The 19,542-nt window shown below is 38.7% G+C and overlaps 1 protein-coding gene across 7 annotated transcripts in view; it reads right to left on the minus strand.

The window, feature by feature from the left end:
- LOC136874049 (F-box/LRR-repeat protein 20) overlaps positions 1–19,542 on the minus strand; it is a 458,706-nt gene that overhangs the window by 363,121 nt on the left and 76,043 nt on the right. Inside the window, exon 3 of one of the 7 annotated variants that reach the window (XR_011018275.1) lies at positions 4,093–5,555. The exons of the other annotated variants lie outside the window; for them this stretch is intronic. The gene's annotated coding sequence lies outside the window, so the exon portion shown is untranslated. Of the gene's footprint in view, positions 1–4,092; positions 5,556–19,542 lie in introns of those variants that run through there. 7 annotated transcript variants of the gene reach the window in all.

Raw genomic sequence — 19,542 nt, forward strand, 5'->3', positions numbered from 1 at the left:
TTCCAACAACAAAGAACATTACAACACTGACTCCTTATACAAAGTAAAGTTTGTAAACAATCACTTTACTATCTTTATGAAAATGCATACATCAATAAAAGCCTATTTCTATTCAAGAGCATGCTAAAAATCACACAGTATATTCCTGACAGGGTAAAAAAAATAAAAAGACAAACACGAAACAAGATTTCTGTTACTTGAACATCTTCATAAATTGAACATTAGTTTTCATTGCTAAACATCTCTGGAGACATGGTAGCTGCACTGATAAAGCAATATTTTTGAAAAGAACACACCCTCTATTGTGACAACCAGTACACGAACCATCTTTTTATTTTGTTGGTACCAAGCTCGATAGCTGCAGTCGCTTAAGTGCGGCCAGTATCCAGTAATCGGGAGATAGTGGGTTCGAACCCCACTGTCGGCAGCCCTGAAGATGGTTTTCCGTGGTTTCCCATTTTCATACCAGGCTGTACCTTAATTAAGGCCATGGCCGCTTCCTTCCACTTCCTAGGCCTTTCCTATCCCATCGTCGCAATAAGACCTACCTGTGTCGGTGCGACGTAAAGCAAATAGCATATTTTGTTGGTTATACAAAAGGACAAAAGTCAATGTTTGCTACACAATGAGGTCTACAAGAACAGATATGCCTAAAATGGCTGAGAGACTGAAGAAAAGACAAGTCAACTTTTTGTTCTGCTTTGGAATTACTGTTAGCACTAACATGGTGCAACAAGAAAAATGCATGGATGTTTTCAACATTTCACTGTGCAGAAATGGTGGAAACTTCAAGGGCAGATTGTGAACCTTGCAAGAAAAAGTTAAAACCATTTTTTAGAATCTGCCTTTCATCGCATCATCACAGATATGTCTTACTGTGATGATTGAATAAGAAAGGGATAAGAGTAAGAAGAAAGCAACCTTGGCTTTAATTTAGGTGTGCCTGGTGTGAAAACGAGAAACCACCGAAAACCATCTTCAGGGCTGCCAACAGTGGAGTTCAAACCCACTGTCTCCAGAATGCAAAAGATTAAAATCTATAACAGTCATATATTACAATAAATTGATGGGACCTGTGGAGAGATGACCAAAACGGTGAATAGTATCAGGAAACCTACTTAATGGTACCGTAAGCTCTTTACTCATAGTATGGGCATGAACCACGTTAACTCTTCCTCACTACACCACAAGTTCATTCAGAGCCAGGCCGAGTGGCTTAAACGGTTGAGGCACTGGCTTTCTGACCCCAACTTGGCAGGTTCGATCCTCAGTCTGGTGGTATTTGAAGCTGCTCAAATACGTCAGCCTCGTGTCGGTAATTTACTGGCATGTTAAAGAACTCCTGCGGGTCTAAATTCCGGCACCTCAGCCTCTCCAAAAACCACAAAAGTTTTTGGCGGGACGTACATCAAGTTTCAAATGGGAGCTGTACAATAGATGCTTGAAAAATTCAGTGCTGAAAATGGAGATCAGACAGAGGAAAAAGATCTGATCTCCTTTGAGTCTAACAATAGGACCTCATCTTTTCAATGAATGGAACTCCTGCAGAACTAGTGTTGTTTGTAAAGCCCCAGAAGCAGCTCAAAACTTGTAAAGAATGAGACTCATCAATATGCATATATTCCAGCATTCAAATGTATCATATACAGAAGAATTTTGAAACAAAACAAACTGTACAGTACATTTTGTTTTTCTCCTACAATTGGCTTTACGTTGCACCGACACACATAGGTCTTATGACAACGGTAGGATAGGAAAGTGCTAGGAGTGGGAAGGAAGCGACCATGGCCTTAATTAAGGTACAGCCCAGCATTTGCCTGGTGTGAAAATGGGAAACCACGGAAAACCACCTTCAGGGCTGCCGACAGTGGGGTTCGAACCCACTATCTCCCGGATGTAAGCTCATAGCTGTGTGGCCCTAATAACACGGCCAACTCGCCCAGTCGTACACACATCATTAGAGACCGTAATGCCTTTCAGAGTTCAATCTGCAAGCCTCTGTGAATTTACTAAACGTCACCACAATCCTCTATTTGCATCTAGTGCTGTGGCCTCATTTAGCTCTGTACCTCTTATCTTTAAATTGTTAGAAACCGAATCTAAACATAGTCATCTTGGTCTCCCTCTACTTCTCTTACCCTCCATAACAGTCCAATATTCTTCCAGGTAACCCATCTTCCCCCATTTGCCTCACATGACCCCACTACCGAAGCCAGTTTATGCGTACAGCTTCATCCATTGAGTTCATTCCTAACTTAGCCTTTATTTCCTCATTCTCAGTACCCTCCTGCCATTGTTGCCACCTGTTTGTACCAGCAATTATTCTTGTTGCTTTCATGTTTGTTATATCTAACTTATGAATAAGATATCTTGAGTCCATCCAGCTTCATCGTCCCCCCAATATGTTCGCTTTTTCCCGATCTTTACACACAGTTGTTCGTAGGAATTCCCTTGCTGTTTCCACTGCAGCATCCCTGTATGCCACCCATTCTCTTTCTATATCCTGAACCTGCTTACTGTCCACTGTTTGGAACTTCTCACTAATCATATCCATGTACTTCTGTCTAATTTCCTCGTCCTGGAGATTTTCTACCCTTATTCGTTTGCAGACAGATTTCACTTTCTCTATCCTAGGCCTACAGATACTTAGTTCATTACAGATCAGATAGTAGTCTGTATCATCGAAAAATCCCCAAAAAACCTGTACATTCCTAACATATTTCCTGAATTTGAAGTTGGTTAAGATATAGTCTATTATGGATCCGGTACCCCTACCCTCCCATGTGTAGCGGTGAATAGTCTTATGCTTGAAGAATGTATTCGTAACTGCTAAACCCATACTAGCACAGAAATCCAGCAAATGCTTCTCTTCCCCACATTTACCAATCACCCTTTCCTATCCTTCAGTTCTATTTCCAATTCCCGCATTGAAATAGCCTATTAGCACTATCCTATCCTCGCTGTTCACCCTGAATAGGATGTCACTCAAAGCTTCATAAAACTTGTCAACTTCATTCTTATATGCACCCTCACATGGTGAATACACTGAGACAATTCTCGTCCCAATTCCCCCAACTACCAAATCTAACTACATCATTCACTCATTTATGTGAAACTATGTTGCGTCCAATAGTATTCCTGATGAACAATCCTACCCCAAACTCTGCCCTTCCCTTCTTAACATCCGTCAAGTACACTTTATAATCTCCTATCTCTTCCTCGTTATCTCCCCTTACCCGAATATCACTTACTCCTGGCACATCCATATGCATCCTCCTCCTCTGACTCAGCAAGTTCTTTCTTTCTCCCATAAGCTCCATTAATATTGATAGCTCTGCATCAAATTCCATTTCGTTCGCCAAGTTGTTTGCAAGGAGTCCCTCGTCTCTCAAATGGGAGTGGGACTCAGTTACTCCCATAGGTCCAAGGTTTGCTTAAAATGTTCTGAGCTCAGTAAATTTGTGAAGCAGGATGCTAGCCTACTTACACATAGTCCAAGTGAGGATCTCTCCTCCAGCGGGTTAGGGACCACCGGTGAATTGTATAGTCCTAGCCACCTGAGCACAAGGAGGACCATGACTCAGAATATGTCCGAGATGCCCACTCCCATTCCGTAGCAACTGGTATCCCGACTCTCAGGACCACTTACTAGGCCCTCAGCCATTACCCATGGTTCACGAACTAGGACATGACTACAGTAACCCACACCACGAACCATAATTGTACAGTAAAAAAAATATGCCAATAAAAATTAATGTGCACATAACAGAAAAGAAATAGAAAATATAATTAAAAGCTTTTAACTCTGCTAGTCCACTGCCATGAATGACAATAACTAAGATGCATGTATTGCCACTTCACACAAGAAAAGAAAACAGTCCACTGCTGTGATTTAATACAAACAAAACATAAACTTCAGAAACAATGAGATATGAATTTAGAGTCTTCATGAAGTCTAATCAAAACAACAGTCATGCTGCTTTCTTCATTTCAAAATTGAAATAAAGTTGTGTTGAACAAGGAGTTTTCTCATATATCAGGATATTTAATGTAACAAACTTCAGACAATTTTACTTGAAATAAAATAAGAAAGCTATTTTAAGCACTTTATTCATGTTTTCTTGCATAAACTACAATTACATTTTAAATTTTCATACTCTGTTAAGTGGTCAAAACTTTGTTCTTGATTGCAGGAGTTTTACTGTTTTAACAGTTTAACTCCATTTTAAAAGTACTGAGGAAATTTCAGCTCTGTACCTTGACATGAATATCTACTGGTTCATATGTCACTGTATGTTATTCACTCTCAAAACACTACACCAAATTTCTAGTACACTTCTGAACATCCTGAGCTACTAAATATTTGATCTTGAAATAATTAACAAACGGAATGTTAGGATATTTTTCCACTGACGTGTGATCATACAGCTCGAAATATGTCACCAAAATCTGTGCCTGCCAGTTCCCTCCTGAAATAAGACATATCCAATTCTTTGGTAAGGTAAAGTTTGTATAAAATTTTAACAGGTACGGTACATTACAACCTAGATTAAATATACACTCTAAGTCAACTAGTTCCAAAAATGAAAAGCAATATGTTGCCATGATTCAGTTTTTAATACCTATACTAACTATGACAGAGAATGATATTGGCTGTTTGGGAATGGCAACACCTTTTGACCACTGTTTTCACATCAAGGGCCCTCCACTGTGACAAGAAAAATGCACGGATGTTTTAGACATTTCACTGTGCAGAAAAGTGGTAACTTCAAGGGTAGATTGTAAAACTGGTAAGAAAAAGGTAAAACCTATAACAGACATGGATGAGATCTGTAGATAGATAACCAAAACAGTGCACAGACATCAGAAAAGCTACCTAATCTTATCATAAGCTCTTTATTCAAATCACTGGCATGAAACATGATAACTCTTATTGCTTATACAAGTTAACTGAGAGAATAAGCTGCAACAAGTTTAACTGGACAATTCACGCGAGGGAGAATCTGCTATGTAGCAGCTTTGGTAGAAGTCTACCACAGACAAAGGGAATGCTATGGAAATTCCATTCAATTATTAGAACAGCAAACCAGCAAGGAAGTAACTGCTTCCACTTTTAAGCATAAAAAGTGCCTCAAACCACAATACAATAAAATTATTTTCCAGATCCACAAATGCAATAAAACATTTTTTTGACACTTGCATTAATTTCACCAACATGGCCTCCCTAGTTACCCTATTTCCTCTGAAACCAAACTGGCCTACTGACAGATCTTGCTCTATTTGAATGCTAATTCTATTTGACATGATTCTCATTAATACATTTGATACTAGCTGTAGTACACACTGTTGACGGGACAATCACTTAGCACGTCCATGATGAAATTTTTTGTCTACGCCTCATATTGTTCCCCAGGTTCTGAGGCACTAAGTGGGCATGCCTCTTCCTGGCAGTGGCTTGTCATGATGTACTCGTTTTCTTGTTCTCTGTGGCCCTTTACAGTTTCATCTTTTTCTTGTTCTTTCTTTACTGCCGATCTTGACTTGATCTCTTCCGCCTGGTATAAAAGAAAGCCAAGTATTGGGTTAATAAACAAAAAATATTGACAGGTGTACATAACCTTTTAAATGTTGTTGGAACAATCTTCATAGCATCTCTCTTTAGTCTACAAAGTTACCAGCTCTTTGACTTAAACATTCACATGACTGCCACAGTCATTCCCCTTATTTTTCAATGTAACAGAAAAATGTATAGAACAAAAATTCGCCATGAGCTATTTTTGTGTAAAATTAACTCTTTTGAAGCAGCCACTCCTGGTATAACTTTTGGGGTAACTTATAGTTAACATCCTACTTGACCTTATTCTAAACTAAAATATCAAGTTTCATTAAAATCCACCGATCCATTTTCCCATGAGGTTGTAACAGATGCAGACAAATATTAAAAACTCTGTATAGGTCATTATGACGACGTCAGTATTCTTGTCAGAATACAGTATTAACTGACTGGACTGCTATCACATGAAATGCTTAATCAAATGAAAAAAGGCACAGTTTCTCACTTTTCACGAATAATACTACGCTGGCATTCTAATAGTGTGGAGTTCCAGAGCTGGAAAGACCAAGCCACAGACAGCATGGAACACTGCTCTGCCATTTCTGTTAAGTGTGCACACTCTTCATTCCTATCAGTGCCTCAGAGTAGGGATCAAATAGCCAGAATACTATGATGAACCAGTGTCACATACCAGTAATTAACCAGAACATGTATGAGCCAGAGGAATGGCATGCTAAAAAAGAATCTAATTCCCTAACTACTTCCAGACAATATTCAGGTAGGCTGTTCTACTTAGGATGTAGCAGTAATCCCACCTATCGGAGACGAGTGGCAGCATAAGAAACGAAGCAAGTCACAACAAACAATAACCACTGTAATGTTATTGTTGATCAATTTTGTGTGCTTTTGATATTCTAGGCCTTTACATTTAGTTTTCTTCCAACACTGTGATATTAGGTTATCCAGCGTACAGGGAGTTATCCTTCCTCCTTTCACGACTTCCTCTTCAAGCGATCATTCCTTAATGATGTTTTCCACATTTTGATAATCAACTTCACAATTTTCCTTGTCGATATGGACTGATAATGCGATTTTCCACCTTAAGACAACCATGACAAAAACCAACACCATCGCCATTTAACACGACCGAAAAATGTTTCCATGTTAGCGATGCTCTGTGTCGATATGGACTAACCAACAAAAGTCTAAATTCATTAATATGTATCTCTGTTATTATAGTGGGTAGGTAAAACTGTATAAGACACAAATGATAGGAAATTCTCTATAAATTTTGTTATACAGTATTTATTGACAAGACCCTAATAACATAGATATTTAAATTGAATTCAATTTTAGGCCTTCCCTTGAACTACCATTTCACCCAGTGTGAATAAAATTATAGGCTAAAGTGTGGTACCTTTTCCCCCAATTTTACGTACCACTTTTAAATTTTCATTAAATTCCTTCTTACTGTGGACACAAACAATACAGAAATAATGATTTTAAAAATTAAGAGCAATGTAAGACAAAATTCTTATTTTATGTATATAGTTATGTAACAAGAGGCTAGCTGTGTGGTATTCTTTACATTTCAGTGTTCCTGAAAATCTTCAGGGACTTTACCCATTTCATACATTGATTAGCTTAACATTTCTGCTGTGAGAGTTTACTTTCATTGGCTCACTTCAATGTATTGTTTGCTGCAGCAGTTGACTTGGCATTTTCCCCTAATACATCGGAAAATATAAGAATAGAAATGAAACAAACAGGGAGGAGGCAGGCATCAAAATTCCTGTTACTGAGCTTTTAGAAAGACTCAGGCTACAATGGTTTGGACATGTTATGAGGATGGACCAGTACAAGAACAGCACGGAATTACTTTGAAGGAAAAGTGAAAAGGGAGAGGCCAGTAGGGAGGCCAAGGAATCGATGGATACACACAGTGAAATCAGGTCAGCATGAGGAATTTCAAGTGGGAGGACATTGAAGAACAGAAACTATACTTTGACAGGAAGAAGTGGTGAGTGTTTGTACACGACACCTGGGAAAATGGAGCTGGCAAAATGACGACGACAACTCACATCTGTGAAGTTAATAAAGTGGCAGTTAATAATTCATACATGTTTACGCATTTCTTGGGCATGCGCAAAAAATGCTGTTGAAATCCAAGCTGCTAGCATTAGGCCTGTAATTATTTATCACCTACCACCAATATTCCTTTTGTGCTCTCTCACTGGTAGCACCATATTAGTGAGCAGCCATGAGCATGTGGAATAACATTAGTAATGAATGACAGTGAAGACAGCTATCTGCATTTAGTGGCATATTTAGGTTCTGAGTTGTCTGTAAATCCTGACAATGGAAGTGGTGATGATTTATAGCGAGGACTGCCAAGTGATACTTCAACTGAAAGTAATACCGATGACGATCATTGATAGGTTGAACAAAAAAGTTTTACAGAACCAAGGACTATAGCTTGAATCATAAGGGCAATACACTGATGTATTTCATATGTTGTATGCTATAACTTCAATAACCACATTTTAATATTTCTTAAATTTCTTGATTTAATTACACAGTTCCAGTAAGTGTTCTTGAATTGTAAGCAATGCTGCAGTTAAGCATATAGTTCTGAGATACTTCATCTGAATTTAGAATCAATTCACTAGTCAGTTCATCATATTTTGCTGCTTTCCCTTCTTTCAGTTCAGCGATTGCCTTAAAATATTCTCCTTGTCACTTCTGGTCTGAGCAAGTCTTCCAGATTTTTTCCCCCAGAATCCCTTGGTTAAGTTAGCAATGATTGAACCTCATAACATTTCTCAATGTATCTTTTCCATCTCTGGCACACTTCTTCATGTTCATCAGTCGGTTTTCATTGCCATGAAGAACACTGGATTGAATTAACACCAAGAAAAAGTTAGCCTATTTTTCATTAAACTTGCCAGTTTTAAAGTACACATCCAGAATTTCACTGCAATTGGTTTTATCTCAATCTGTTAAGTAGGAGCTGAGAAATAACATTTACTTTTTTTATTATTATTATTATAATTAATTATAATAACATTTACAACCTTAAGAATACCAAGAGAGACATGAACAGTCATCAATGACTTCACTCTTGGTCCACTAATACCACACCTATGCCCACTGTTGGTTTCTTAATAACAACAGTGGTTGTGCTTAGTAATCTCTTGCCATCTGCATGCTGCATGGAATCCAAAGCCATCCGAAGTACCTTATTCTAGTACCTCAGGTTGTTTGCAGACCTCGGTTTCAGTGGTGTACCATTTGGAGGCACCAGTACTAGCGTTTCTTTGTTGGGTCTGTCCAGGTGACTACTATGGTAATGAAGCAGATGATATAGCCAACAAATCAACACCATGAGTTGGATGGCAGAAAATAACCTGATACACTAAGAGGACCAGTGGCATCAGGCACAGCAACCCTCTTGGGAGAGAGATGGTCCCCCAGAGCAGGAAATGCCTCTGAAACCCATCAGCCTGTACCCCAGGTTGGGAGTAGCTACAACAGCATCTGTTCCACTGGGAGATGTGTCTAGCACAGCCTGTGTTGAATTGAGCCGTGATTTGTTGCACGGTTGCCTGTCACTATCGACAATCCGTCTCAGATGTCGCCAATCACAGTCATCGAGGGTGTCTGGACAGCCGGTCGTTCGTCTGTTGTGGACGGTGACACCCGCATTCAACCATTCACACACACCCTGGACACAGTTGATCGTGTGAAGCCAAATTCCCACACCACTTCCGAAATCGCACTTCCCATCCGTAGGGCACCGACCACCATACCCTGTTCGAACGGTGTCAGCTCACGACAACGTTCCATGTTACACCTATCACATGCACAGCCACTGCTCACAAGGTCTCCTATACAACTGCCGCTGGCACAGGGGGCGTGTGGTGCACAGACAACACACCTGCACATCAGTGCCCCGCTATCCCATGACATTTGCTCAGTTACTGTACATATTGTAAACTATGTAAATATCACCTAAAGCACAACTTTTGTAAAAAAATTTTTTAGCATAAGACCATTGTATTTAGTATTAAGTTCCAATGTTTATTAGATTTAAGACTTGACTTTAAGATTAGTATTAGGCTGAAGATGCCAAAAAGTAGGGCAAAACATGTTCCTAACTAGTGTTTATAATTCATGTAGGATTTAATCACTACAAAATATAATTGTATTGAATAGGTGGACACAGTAATTTTATTCTTGAAAGAATTTTACTTATTGAAAGTATGGGCGATTTCTGCTTTTATGTGAATGTTATTACAATTTTAAATAATAATTAAGGCTGCATTATATAAGCAACAGAAGAAAAAATAATGTAAAATACGGACGCCTCTGTGTTGAGAAAGTCTCTAGTAAGGAAAGTATTACTAACATAAAAATATCTAATATCTTGTAAACATAAAAATAACTCAAATACTCTCCTCATGTAAATGATACGAATAATATCCTGTGATGCTGCTTTACTACCAAAATGGAATCTCTTCTGTTATTAAATTGATTAATTTAACAGAGTAACAGCTGCTACTGTAAAGCGAAATAGAACGTACTCTCACAGGATTTATTTCCGCACGTCGACAGCATACGAAGAACCTTTTCTCTTTGAGATGTTTTCTTAGTCATAGGCTATTTTGTACACAGTAGTGAGGGATCTCTCTCTACTACTAAGCCTCCGTGGCTCAGGCAGCAGCACGCTGGGCTCTCACCACTGGGTTCCGTGATTCAAATCCCTGTCACTCCATGTGAGATTTGTGCTGGACAAAGCAGAGGCAGGACAGGATTTTCTCCAGGTATTCCGGGCTTACCCCATCATCTTCCATTGCATCATTTCATCTGTCAGTCAAATCATTGCCCTAGAGGAGTATGACAGGCTTTGGCAGCCAGCACAATTCCTATACTTGTTGCTAGATGGGGATTTCATTCAGTCCATTCCTGAGCTGGTAAAAAGACGGGAAACACATTGTGGATTGTCATTACTACTACTATAGTTAAGACCTTCAATTCAGAGTGTCCTGAGTTCATTTCCTGACCAGACAGAGGATTTTAACTGCATCCGACTAATTCTTCTGGCTCAGGAGCTGGATGTTTGTGTTTGTCCCAACACTCTCTTCTGCATATTCAGACAGTACAAGACACCACACCATCATCCACCAGAGAAACCCACAATAGTGATTACATCCCTCCTCATAGGGTTGGTGTCAGGAAGGGCATCCGGCCGTAAAACAGCCATATCCACAAGCGCCACATAGTTCGCACCTGCAACCTCACAGGTGTGGGAAAAACAGTAGAAGAAATCATCAAACAAATCTATAACAAGATTAATATTCTAGTTGTCTTACCCTTAGCAATAAATTGGTTTTATGCTGGTATATTTCAGCACTTACAAGTAGCATTGGAATGAACCAGAACTTGGTCTTTAAAATCTGCACTCTACCATCTGGCTTCTCAGCCTGGCAACAACAACAACAACAACAACAAGTGACATTTAAGAGGCATTCACCAATCGTCAGATCAAACATGCTTGTAAATCTGAAGGGAAATAAAAAGGTTTTGGTCAGTGCATTCTCCCCATGCTGACTTAAGGCTGTGAAACCTGGGCACTGAATGAGTTTGCTACTGAGAAAGTCAGAATATCCCAAAAAGGTATGGAGAGGTCAATGAGATTGCAGGAGACATCAGAGTTGTTATGGAGGTTAATAACATCCTGGAGAGAACAGCCACCTTAAAATGGTAGAGGGTTTGGCCACAATGCTTGCAAGAAAGACAACAGATGGACAAAATTTGTTCGTGAAACTGAAGAGACCACTGAAGACCAATCAGATATAGATTTTCCAAAGACTGCAGAGTTACTCACGGAGAACAGCCCCGAACCATCTGCTTAGAAAGAATTTGAGAAGAAGCATGTAACTTGAAAATTTAAGAAGCCACATAATTTTGACAGAATTGGCTGCTGATAATAAATAAAACTTTTTTTTTTTCCATTTGCTAGAGAGATTTAAGTCACATAGTGACATCTAATGACTACAAGGCACACTTTCTGCCAGCTTCTGTTTTCCAAGTTGCACCAACTAAAAGAAAATAAAGACCAAGTGTACAAAGAAGAAATATCTGGGCTGGAAAAGCTGAAGATAGCAATATGTATCAAAACTATTCACTGCAAAAAGGATACAAGAGAGTTCTCCGTTTATTAACTTGCTCTGAGTGGACATGATAATTCAGTAATCTCACTGCTAACTTCCTGCTAATGGGACAATGGTTCACGTTTCAGTGAATGAATGTAGAATTCCAATCATAAAGTCACATCCATATGATTAGGATTGTATAAAATTGGAGGTCTGTGAAATCTTGAATTTTTGAGAGAAAGTAAGACAAATAAATAAAATAAAAACATCAACTTGCATTTTTCAATGTGTTTTCATGTGTTTCCTCACTTCCTTCTTAGCAAGATAGAAAACCTCTGAAAAGGAAAGACTTCCTAGGACCAGGCCTTATAAGCCGTTTTTACAAAAGAATAAATATCAGACATGAAAGATGATGATAAAACTCTAAAAAGAAATTAAAAAAAATAAAGTAAAAAGTTCTAAAAACAGAGGTGCAGGTATGTGTTATAAATTAATCACCTGCATGTACAACCCCAACATACAGGATTTTTTTAATTGTGAGGTTCTTCACTCTGTCAACACTAATTCAGGATTTTTTTAAATGAGAAAAATCATTTAAAAAAGAATATGCAAGCATTTTAATAAATGGTATTTCAGGTTTTTCTCAATTTATTTTATCCTAAATTTCCGGGCTGAGTGGGTCAGATGGTTGAGGTGCTGGCCTTCTGACCCCAACTGCAAATTCGATCCTGGCTCAGTTCGGTGGTATTTGAACGTGCTCAAATACGTCAGCCCAGTGTCGGTAGATTTACTGGTATGTAAAAGAACTCCTGCGGGACTAAATTCCGGCACCTTGGCGTCTCCGAAAACCGTAAAGTAGTTAGTGGGATGTAAAGCAAATAACATTATTATTATTATTATTATTAAAAGTAGTTAGTACGACGTAAAGCAAATAACATTATTATTTTATCATGAATTACTTTCAAAGACTGAAGAACCTCAGTTATAAATCTGCTAGGTCAAAACAGAAAATAAATAACTTCTATTATAAAAAAGTTGAAAAGTAAAAGGCAATTATCGATTACATTGTCATCTACATTGTTATCCTCCTTCAACTCATCCGAGTTTGGGAAGCACACAAAATGCTAAATGTTACAATATTATTTCGTGGAGGAATTGTGTGTTGTTATCTGATATTTGGAGGAGGAAGGAGAGAAGTTAAGGTGATCTATACATCACAGGTTGGTGATTGTTTATAGGCAAGAATTATAAGTTTTAAAGAAATGTGACCTATACTGTGCATCAAAAAGTTAAACTTGACAATGAACTGGATCCTGTAATCATTAAGAGGGGAATTCCTCAAGGCAGTATTATTGGACCTTCAGGTTTTCTTATACAGGGAGTACAGCTTAAGACTTTCCACTTCTGTTCACAGGCTGTGGGAATCTCCAAGCATATGACTTGCATCAAGCCTGGCATGGTAGGGAGTGTTGACCGCTGAGGCAGCAGGATGTTTAGCTCTGTCGCTCAGTTTGCTAGTAATGACTGGACATTTAAAGGTATGTTGTAAGGTTATCACGATGGATAGGTACAGTACGAAGCAGATAATATTTTTGATTGAGTGTCATTTGCACAAGAAGAAGAAACCAGTTAAAAAGTACCTTTGAAAAAATTCCGTAGAGAATTTACCGGTTATACAGTACCATCAAAATGTTATGTGCATCAACTCATTTACAAGTGGCGTAGTATGATGCAAGTGTAATGAGACTGGTGTAACTTGAAAACCATGTTCTTGAACCCATGAGTAGATAATACAAGTATCGAGCTTGAATTATTATTATTATTATTATTATTATTATTATTATTATTATTATTATTATTATTATAACTTGTGAGGTATGGCTATGAAGTGTTTACATCTACTTAGTATTAGTATTATTATTTACGTAGTCAGACTATCGTATTTGTGATGTTATGTCATGAAACATGTGTTGTGTATGTGAGTTTAGTTAATGTAAGAACCTGTAATTAATAGTATATAATAAAGTACTACCTGTTTATATGATGTATAATCTACAGTAACAGTGTGCAACACACTGCAACATCCAGAATAACGTATCTTTGACACTAGATGGTTGTAGAATGTTCTTTACATTATAACGATACTATACGCATTCTAGAATTTATGAGAAGATATGTTGTGTAACATCCTTCTATAAGCCTGGCCAGGCAACATATACATAAGAGGCAAGTCTTGATAGTAGAGCTGAGTTATTGTTTAACAGGAGTTGTTTGGATGATACGTGTGCAGAAGTCGTGTTTGGAGTATATGAATTGTTTTGTAGAGTCGGTAGTTGACATGCAGTGGTTGCAGTCTCCTTGCGCTTCATGATAGGCAGTTGTTAAAAATGGTGGTATGTTGTGTGTATTTAATGTGAAGTTGCAAACAAATTAATGTACACAACTGACAGCATTTTGTGTGCGTCTTTGTGAATACATCAAGTACTAGTTCTATAACTAATAAAAAATAAAAACAGCAAAGGAGAACAGCTCACACACAAGAGAGGTTAGAAGATATACAGGCAGACCATAAGTCGGTCAACATGAGTCGCTTTGGAGAGAAGGTCAGGAAACTAGTATTTCACATTCATCAGCACGTGATGCAACAAAATTATTACATTAACGTTCTTACCGGATTCATTCAGACCATAATGTACAGCCTCCAGATTTCATTGCAAGAATAAGATTTTGCATTTAGCTAATGAATAATGTACACAATGGTATCGTGGATCCAAACTTTCTTTTTATAAGTGACGAAGCATGGTTTCATTTGAGTGGATGTCATTTCACAGAATAGTAGGATCTCAGATACAGAGAACCTGCACATTTTGATGATTCTTATTATTTAAAGGGGCCTAACATCCAACGTAACTGCCTCCACCCCCAACATTTTACAGCCAAGACCTCTACACGACGTGAAAGCAGGTGTATGCTGCGCTATTAGTGCCCAACGAATCATCGGTCTGGTATTTTTTTAGGACACAATTACTTCCGACCATTATATTCACAACATTCTCGAACCATATTTTGCAGAATTGGCTGAAGAAGAAAAAAAGTACGGCTATTTCCAGCAGAATGGTGCAACGGCTCATACGCCATGCAGCTCTTTGCAACGGTTACAGGAAGTGTACGATGATGATCAGACCATCAGTAAAGGCTTATAGCCCTCTCGTTCGTCTGATTTAAGCACCTGCGACTTTTAGCTATGCGTAAATCATAAACGTAAAACTTACAGGAATAATCCTCAAACTACAGAACAATTACAAATGAAAATTAGGAATGTGTACTCCATCAACGTCCCTGAATTGCGAAGTGTGTTTCAAAATTATCGTAAGATGTGAAGCTCAAGATCACTTTCAACATTTTCTGTAAGTACTGGTGAGTTGAGTTTACTACTTGATTTGTTTTATTTATGTATTTGTTCCAAGCATGTATATAGCTAGTGATTTCAGTTCTGTTTAGTTTCTATAGGCATAATCATGCCACTTTTTGAGACACCTTCCTCCGCTCGCCATGGCGGGCACTGTGCTTGCTGTCACCACTTCTCTGTGCTCCAATGCCTCGATATTCCGCGTTTCACTAATAGGATCGATTTTTAATTTTTTTTACAAGTTGTTTTACATTGCACCGACACGGACAGGTCTTATGGCAACGACTTACTCCATTGTCAACACTGAGCATCGCTAACACGGAAGTACTGTTCAGTCGTGTTAACTGACGATGGTGGTGCTTATCTGATGATTGCCTTAAGATGAAAAAGTGTGCCCTGATCAGCGCATATCAGCAAGGAAAATTGTAAAGATGACTATCGAAACAAGAAAAAGTCATGAAGGAACATAATGAAAGGGGGAAGAAGGACTCCCTTTACCTTGTATGACCTAATATCACAGTCAGAATAAAACTATGTGTGAAGGCCTACAATATCAGAACTCAATACTTGGCTTTTATTTATACCGGAGGGAAGAGATCAAATCAAGATCAGCAAAAACACAAAACAATACGAAATTGCAAAGGGCCACAGAGTGCAAGGAAGCAAGTACATCACGAAAAGCTGCTGACAGGGAGAGGCATGTCCACTTATATGCCTCAAAATCTGGGGAACAACATGAGGGGTGGACAAAAAATATAATCGTGCACATGTTAAGAAATTACCGCGTCAATGACGGGTACTTCAGCTGGCGAGTCAGAAAATAATTTGGTTTTGTAAAATACAGAATAATGCAATCAAAATTAAATTTCATAATTTAGCCAATTTTGATTAAATTCCAGATGATGTGGTATATACATGGTATTTATGTTATAAACAACTGTTTTTAAAAAACAAGATATATTTCTAAACGACTGTATATAAACTTCTTAAGAAAATTTTGGAATTGAAGTAAAAATTGATTAGTCTTTCCTAAACCAGAACTCAAAAATGCTAGAAGTAGGAAGGATAGTATGACAAATATATTGCAGCAATACACTGATCAGCAAAATGAATGGATCACTTGGTTAAAATTACAACCTCATAAGAAAACTGAATGTTAAAACATTCTTAGTTTCAAAATCATTAACAAAAGGCAATATGGTAAACCTTCTTCTTCTTCTTCTTCTTCGTCGTCGTCGTCGTCGTCGTCGTCTGGCAATTACTTGAGGCCAGCACTAGACTTGGATTAAACCCAATTTTTATGACAAGATGCTTTTCCAGATGCCAACCCTACATTAAGAGATGTATTCACAATTATGTATTTTGAATGGTGTTTGGTAGAGTGAAGTGTTGTACGTAACTTAAGATATATAAAGATAAACACAAATACACAGTCCGCATGCCAAAGGAATTAACTACGTGGCTAAATTCCTTGCCCCAAACAGGAATCAAACCTGGAAACCTCTGAACTACAGGTCACTATGTTGACAATTCAGCCAAGGAGCCAGATGCAATATGATAAACAGTAAGGTTCTTAAATTTTGATTCATTTGTTGTTCTTTCCTTACTCCACTCCTAGAAAATTTATCTGTTTTCTCTCCATATAAACTATTGTTGACACTATTTCATTATTATTGAATTAATTTGCCCTGGTCTAGAAAGCCAAGACTAACAGCCGAGAGGATTCATCGTATTCACACAACACCTGGTAATCTGCAGGCCTTTGGGCTGAGCAGCAGTCACTTGGTAGGCCAAGGCCCTTCAAGGGCTGTAGTGCCACGGGGCTTGGTTTGGTTTTTTTGAATTAATTTGCTGTTTGCTATCTGATTAACACCATCCTAACACAGATAGGTTTTGATGACTATGCTGGGAAGGTAGTGTAAGCATGGACTATTAAGCTAAGATCCTGACATTTTCTTAATGTGAAAATAGGAAACTACTACTACTACTACTACTACTTGGCACTATACCCTTTCATTGTCTGGGTCTGCCGTTTCACACCTCACCCACAATTTCACTTGATATGCTGCATCAACAAGATGGAGACCTTCAGTAAACATATCCTCTAGTAGGCAATCTGTCCACTGTTTCTTCAGTCTTCCCTGCAGACACTGTCAATCTGAGTTCAGAGCCAGTGTCTTTCCAATGATGAACTCTCCATTTGCTCTGGCCATATGCTCCTCACACCACTATCTTTTCCCCCCCCTTACTTTGGATGATGTCGGGGCAACTCCCAAGGTGTTCCGAAAGTATTCATTTATAATGTTGTCTAGGTGGAAACGGCCTAGTGCCTGCTGTAGCATCCGCATCTCCAATGCATGCATCACCTGTTTGTTTCTTTGTGACACAGCAGAATCCGGATCCATACAAAGTCACACGCGGATGACCGTATGGTAAATTTTAGACTTCAGGTGTCATAGGATTTTACAGTCATACAGAACACCCATGACCTGACATCACTTCATTCAGATAGCATTTACTCTTTCTCTGGCCCACCATCAATAGTTACATGGGAGCCAAGGTACCAGAAGTCAACAGCTTTCGGTAGTGGAGTACCATCTACTTCAACTGTGCCATCAGTCTGAGTGCACTCTTATTTAAGTTGAACTGCCATTTGAATTCACAGGGCCTTGCTTTCCACTGCTTGGCAAAGTAATTGTTTATAATGATATTGGTTTTTACGTCCCACTAACTACTTTTTATGGTTCTCAGAGACAAGGTACCAAAATTTTGTCCCGCAGGAGTTAGTTCGCGTGCCAGTAAATCTATAAACACACGATTGCATATTTGGGCACTTTCAATACTGCTGGACTGAGCAAGGATTGAACCTGCCAAGTTACGGGTCAGAAAGCCAGCACCTCAACAGTCTTTGAGCCACTCAGCCCGGTGGTTGGCTAAGTGTTCCAAGCACTCCCTTGTCTCACTTGCCAGTACGACATCGTCAGCATACAGTGAAGTCAAAGGATGTGACATATGCAGGTCTACTGTCACTGCGTCCAAACAATGAATTAACAGAAGAGGAGATCAAACGGGCCCTTGGTGAACACCCCCTCGAATGTCAGCGGTGTAGCAGATGAAGTTGGTGGTGTTGCTGCACAGGAGTTGCAATTCTTCTTAGGATGCAGTCTCCCTATCCAGATTGGCAATCCAATTGATTATGATTATTCACGAAGCAGCAGCTCAAGAGGTATCAATAGAAGTTTGTCCATTACAAGCGGCGCAAGTCTTTAAATCAGGAATTTCTCCATCTCCCCACAGATTGTTGTCCTTAAATTTTACCCATGATGAGCTGGAGAAGTTCATATCGTTCACTCTCATGATGTGCCCAATGTACCTAAGCTTTCGCTCCTTGATGGTTGTTGGATCTTTTTTCTTATTTAACAAATTGAGGACTTCCTTACTGGTCTTCCTTTATACCCAGGATATTCAAAGCATTCTTCTGTACAAGTACATTTGGAAAGCTTCAGTCTGCCTCTCCAGCAAAGAGCTGAGCGTCCAGCCTCCAAAATAATATAGAAGGGCACGGAAAACATGGCATCTCAACATCCAAACTCGGAGCTGAAGGTTGTCATCTCTACTGGTGAATAAGGCCCTCTTACTGTTGACCAAATTCTTGGCCTGCCTGATCCTCAATAAGATTTCATTATTGGGACTGCAATGCTTTGTAACTTATAAAGCTCTTCAGTCTGTCAAACAAACAGGTTAAATATAAATATTATACTACAACATACCTGTAAAAAATATTATCAAACAAGGGATAAAAATACATACATGTTATTGACGACATTGCCATGTATCCTGATGCCTACGTTAACATCCTCAACAGCTTATCTGAACACAGCCTCAGAGTAGATATTAAAAAGAAGAGGTGACAGGATATGGCCCTGTCGCACGGCACGTATAGCTACGTCAGTTGTGTACCCCTCTATTTTGACCTCTGCTGTTTGGTTCCAGTCAAATTGAGTGATGATAGGCATCACCAGTAGATTTTAAAATCCAACTTTTGTATAAAATACATAATCAAAAGCTTTTCAATAATCGATGAAGAATGTGTACATAACTACATTAATAACCAGGCATCTCCAAGTCAAAACGTTCAAAGAGAAAAGAGCACTGCAACTCCCCAATCCGTTTCTAAAACCAAACTGAGTACGACCAATTTGGCGTTCACATTTCGCACAGATATGAGATAGAGATAGACTGGATTATCTTTACGAAATGGGACATTAGGCTGATCATAAAATAATCATCACAATGTGATGCACTACGTTTCTTAGGTATGGTAACAAAGTTGATTGTGGCTGGTCAGCCTTATACCCGTATACTGTGTTGAATAGTGCAGTTAGAAGTTTCAGCCCCTACCATCGCTTTGAGCAATTAATTTG

The sequence above is a fragment of the Anabrus simplex genome, chromosome 5 (assembly GCF_040414725.1).
Source record: "Anabrus simplex isolate iqAnaSimp1 chromosome 5, ASM4041472v1, whole genome shotgun sequence".
NCBI classification, from domain to species: Eukaryota; Metazoa; Arthropoda; class Insecta; order Orthoptera; family Tettigoniidae; genus Anabrus; species Anabrus simplex.